At 34.2% G+C, this 5,963-nt stretch overlaps 1 protein-coding gene across 2 annotated transcripts in view; it reads right to left on the bottom strand.

Annotated features, from left to right (window-relative positions):
* The window catches only part of ROBO1 (roundabout guidance receptor 1), a 737,177-nt gene that overhangs the window by 542,985 nt on the left and 188,229 nt on the right, over nt 1–5,963 (bottom strand). The window lies entirely within an intron of this gene.

Genomic DNA, 5,963 nt, shown 5'->3' with positions numbered 1-5,963 from the left:
TCACATGCTGCATTAGTGTAGAGATGACAGACTAACAAGGGAGAGCCTGGCCTCTGGAGCACAGGCTCATGAGTTGTGCCCTCATTTAAGTCAGGCTAGGACTGTGTCAACAGATAAGTGAAGCCATATATTGCTCTCTCCTGTCTTACCACAGAGGATAATAAGTTGCCCCCTTTAGGGTCCTTGATTTTAAGGCACCTTTACCAGGTTTGCAAAAGAAAGCAGGTCTCTATTTCTGCAGTGGAAGAGTACTTAAACTGCTGCCACATACAGTTCTTACATTGCCTTTGATGCGTTTCTGAAAGTGTCCCATTTTAAAAGAAACAAAATCTGGTGACTATTAGAGAGTCTCTGTGAGGCAGTTGCGGAGACTTAAGGCATGATGGGACAACAGTTACAGAACACAGCAAAGCTAAAAATCAGTCAGGTTTTATTTTGCAGCCCCCATGACTCTAATAACTCCTGGGAGATCAACTCAGACACAGCAGTGTTTGCTGTGAAAACAGCACAATTCTGCAAAGTGAACGGTGCCCTCCCACAACTCATCAGTGTATGCGGGGACCAGATCCACACACCACTCCACCCCTGCAAGCCTGGGGAAGTGGCAGAGCTGCCAGGTCGGCTCAGTAAGGTTATTTCTTTGCTTGTGATGAAGAACTATCAAACTCAAAAAACAAATAAAAGACTTTGAGGATGGAGATGCATGGAGAGTGCAAAACACATCTTTCTTTCTTTCTTTCTTTCTTTCTTTCTTTCTTTCTTTCTTTCTTTCTTTCTTTCTTTCTTTCTTTCTTTCTTTCTTTCTTTCTTTCTTTCTTTTTATTGTCAGTCATTTACTTAATCTCTTCTTAATGTCAAGGCAAGGCAAAAGAACTACCTTAATAGAACATTAAAATCAAGATCCAAATCCATAGAATTAAAGAAATATGCAAAATTTACCATCCTACTAACATACCCTTTACATTTTCTGTTTACTTATTGAACTCCAACAGTGCTTCAGCACTGTTGGAAATACATTGTTGGAAATACAAATATTCAGAAATATATATAGTGGCATTTCCCCTCCCCTAAGGAGTTTATGATCTAGCACAACCATGCCATCTCTTCTATGAGGGTACATGTTTGTTTCTTAATATCCTCACTTCTGAGCATATACATTTTCAACCATAACATTATACATTTTGCTACCACCCTTTAAATTTTTGGTTGTACAAGAAAACAAATGCATTCTGCATAAACAGATATACATATGTAAATCTTCAGCTGCATATACATGCATGTATGTATACATGATATTGCTTAGAAATTCACAAGCATATAAACAGAGAGTTGCACTATTAAAAAGTGAGTTTTGCAAGACACTATTTCATATTGATTAAAATCACATTTGAATAAACTAATCTTGGTTTAGATCAGCCAGCCTTGCATCTATGCTCATTTATTTTATAAAATTAACATGGAATAAACTTCCTCTTAATGAAAACTTTAAATAATATGGTATGGGTTTTGAGGAAAAAATCACAATTTTTCTTATTTATGTGCCTTATAGGTTTGTGATCTATCCTCATGCCCTCAAGGTAACACAGGTTTTTTTTAAAGTACAGGGGTCTGAGGCCGTCAACTATAAAAGAGACTTCAAAACACATATAGAGATCAAAGAACAGCACCTGACTTATTTTTTCCATCTGGCTGCAGAAGAATAGGCATTAGACAATGTCTAAAAGGCTAGGTCAGCAACTAAGTATTTTACAAGAAATTCCACATTGTTGGCCTAACTAGTATGAGAAAAGTAAGAACTATGATTGCATTTTTTTTTCTTATCTCATTATACATAATTTATTCTCTCTTTGTTTGCAACAGACACTTTAAATCCCTCAGGAAATAAATGAAAGAAAAACTGATTCATAAACATGCAATAGATAAGTGTTTTTGTTGTTGTTGTTAAGAATGCAAAATAAGTTCCTATGAGAGATCTCTAAATTTGCATTCAAGAAAAAAAAATCAGCCTTCCTAAACAGCCTAGACATCTGAGCCATTGTAACTGTCTGAAGTCTACATGAGGAAATGTTTCTTAAGGGCTGCTATTTGAGCTGGAGGTGGCTAACCTCATGGCATCCTTGGACAGCTTATACATTTACAGACACTATTAAAACAACAACAACAACAAACCACTACTAAAATGAATAAACAAACAAAAAAGCACAACAGCAAACAAATAATCAAAACCAAAAAGGCCAAATGGCCAAGGAGGGCACTCCCATGCTAGCTGAGCTGAGCCAGGGTATCTGAGCGATGCTGATGCTCCCATAGTCAATCACTTTCCTGTGTGTCCTCCTTCTAGAGCCACAAATAGCTTCTAGGCAATATGCAACAAAAATTGACATCAAAAAGTAAATGACTTCAAAGCAAAAAGTACCATCAGACTCTGAATACCAACACACCATTTGTAAAGGAAGCACGACTTTCACAAAAGCATCACATCTCAATATCTTATTTTAGCTCTGGCACTCATTCTCATTTCAGAAAAATAAAAACAAAAAACAACAACAACAACAAAACATCTCAAGAGCTCTCAGGACCTTGTATTACAATACAGCACTGCAGTCTTTTAAAGGCACTACTGTATTGACCCCAAACCAGCAGTCATAGCTTGTCTTCTTATAATGATTATTTAGGATCTTTATGTGTGACTGCACAACTAACAGGTCTACACAGTTATATATGAATTGTTATTTCAGCATATTCAGTGTTTTCTGCTAGCTTAGATGAAAAGCTGCATGAGACTTCTGCAAGAATGCTTCCTGGTTCATGTTGATAGTAAAATTTTATAATATAACATTGGTGTATTTAACATCAAACTTACAGATTAAACATGTCCCAAACATATTTAATGTACGCAAGCAATTTATCATTATTTGTTCTAACAAACTGGTAATCCTTATCCTATTAATTCAGCCAAATGTAGGAGTGTTTACAAAGTGGTGGAAAATTTTAAGGATTTGTTCAGACAAAAATAAATACAAGAGGACTAAAATGAATACTGTTTAATGTAAAAATATGCCATCCTTCTTGGCTCTCAAAATAAACTGCTAAACTGTGGTGTTCTGTTTTTCAAAAAATGATTGTTAGGCTAATCTGTCAGGACTAATTTGCATTTCTATATTTACTTTTTCTCACACACTTAAAATATAATGTTAGTAGGTTTCAGAGAAGATCTGGACAATTTATGATTGCAAGATGAAAGACAAAGCTCATCTCATTTTTCTTTATTATTTACACTTTCAATTATTTTTTTTTCTGTTTTTGTTAATTGTTCTTTACTGACATCTTATTTGCTTTTCCACCTAGCTCTGGCTTCTTCATTCTCTATCTCTGTGTCCTACCGTCTTTTTTCCTGTATAGCCTTCACCTACCATTTTGTACCTATAATTAACCAATTAACCTATTCAGCGCTGAGACCCTGTAAGGAAGCAGTGCAAAGGAGAGGTTGGGTTGAGAACTGTGCCAACATTAGTGAGCAACAATGATGAGATCAACCAATGTAAGGGTGGCGTTATCTCAGCAACTTTCAGAGTAGATCACGAGATAAAAAATGTGACATACCTTGTATGCTGACCCTGCTGTACTTTTCAGATCAAAAAGCTAAAAACTAGACAGTCTACAAAGCATATTAGAAACGTCTTTGTATTTCTTCTAGAAGATGGAGATACTCCTTGTATTCATTCTGTCATTTAAGAAAATAAATTAATTTCTACACATTCAAGCTGAGTGGGGCATGACTCTGGAAAACAAAAACAGCTAATTTTTCCTGGGTTGAGTGCCACCAGAAGCATGGGGAATAGTTTTGGCAGATGGGCAGAGAAGAACTATGACAAAATTTATAAAACCAACTAGAAAAACCTGGATGCATTTTTTTCTGCATCTGCCAACATTATTCCAACCTAAATTGCAATGCAGTGAAGGCATTATATTATCTTTATCCAAGTGGGTGAGGGCATTTTCACTGTAGTGCTTCCATACTGATCAAAACATGAACGAAGGTCAACACCTCACAGCCTAATAAAAAGAAGTAGTATCTGAAGGACGACTTCAACAGGCAATGGCATTGGTGTTAATGAATAGATTTAAACACACACACACACACACACAATTCCTACTTTTTCCATTTTAGCTGAGAAAACTTAATTCTTTAATGCTGATTTTTGTTATTAGGAGACTAAGTAACTTATAATCATTTTAGTAATGATATGGCTTGTGTCCCAAATGGTGCAAATAATTCACTGACCGTAGTAGAGCTACAGTAAACAGTGAGCATTGTGCCTCCTCTGCTTTGATCATCATTTTCAAAGCCTCCTTGAGAAAGATGGATGCTCATTCCTATTAAGAGAACAATAGGAACTGGGTTGCTGTATATCCAGAGAGAAGGCAGTAATATAATTTTCAGCAGTCAATGAAAGTTAGTGGTTTGACTTCTATTTGTGCCTTTGAAAATCTCCCCAGTGAGATTCTTTGGGTGAATTAGAGCCATGGGGTAATCTCCTAAATTGGAACAGAATCAATAAATTAAATGAAAATATTTACCTTAAATTCTAATTTAAGCCCTGAGCTGATGGAATTAAAAATGTTGTATCCTTAATAGCTGTATGGAAGTAAAAATGTCCTCCACTATACGATATGTCTTTAAAGAGCATGGGGCTAAAACTACCATCTAAAATCTCATGCTAACTCTACTTTCAAGTGAAATATATTTTTTTCTATGAGATATATAGATATTCAGAACATAAACCACTGTGCCTGCCTTTTATTTATATATCAAACTGAGAAATACTTTCTTAGCAGATTCAGGGCAGTGTGTAGCATTTCATATTTCATGTAGTATTACCATATACAGATGTGTTAACGGAAATCACTTGATGACAAAAGTATGTATTTTTAATGAGTTCCACAATTTTTAATCTAGAAAATCACCAGTATAATATATATATATAGGTGTTTAGAATGAAATCATAGTAACTAAGACTTAGGATAATTAACATTCCTAAGTATGTGAGCAAATTGTAATTAATAACTTAATAACTTCAGAAATAAAATCAATACTTTTCTCATATTATTTGGTGTACTACTTCCAACATAAGCTCTGATTGAAGTAATGCACAGAGGTTTCTGTCATCCATCAGAAGAAACTTATATGTAAGCACAAGGATTCCTTAAGATGTGGGTACGTTATCATTTTTATATACTGCAAAGACAAGCATTATTCTGGAAAATCATTAAAAATACCCATGTGAAAATAACCAGGAGAAATCCAAGGTTCTATTTTAAAGATTATCAAATCACATCTTGGAGACATTTAATCCTGACCACTTTTTTTTTTTTTTTTTTTTTTTTAAATAATGAAACAATTGTAAAATGCAAATGTGCTTTTTATTTATGGGCTAAGAGTTTGTTGTGGGAATAACAAAAGCTATACATTTAAGTGAAATATGTTTTAACAAAAATGGCTACAGTCTTTAATAACCAAAAACTGTATAATAGGTTAATTTAATAAACCAAATAATAACCAAATAAGCAAATTTAATAAACAAATTCTCCTTCCTAATGATGAAACATGGCTAAATTATGTAACGAAAAAGATAAATCTTTAAGAGACAAAGCTCTGTAGTAACGTAACTTGTCAGCAGGGAGTTTTGTTTGTTTGTTTGTTGGTTGGTTGTTTTTTGTTGTTGTTATTTTTTTACAGACAAGATAGATTTATTATGTGTAATATAAAAATAACTAATAATCATCAAAATAAAATGGAACGTAACTGTAAGAAGAGACTGATTCCAATTATAAGATGGGAATGATGACTATCATCTTTTGGAGTTATCAGCATAAATCCCTTTATATGAAAATGAATGTATCCTGAATGCTGAAAAATGTGCCTGCATTTGTTGCCAGAGAAAACCTATTTTTTTCTCTTA

Source organism: Anas platyrhynchos, chromosome 1 (assembly GCF_047663525.1).
Source record: "Anas platyrhynchos isolate ZD024472 breed Pekin duck chromosome 1, IASCAAS_PekinDuck_T2T, whole genome shotgun sequence".
Classification (NCBI taxonomy): Eukaryota; Metazoa; Chordata; class Aves; order Anseriformes; family Anatidae; genus Anas; species Anas platyrhynchos.
The sequence above is the reverse complement of the archived record's forward strand: the minus strand, read 5'-3'. Positions and strand labels throughout refer to the sequence as shown.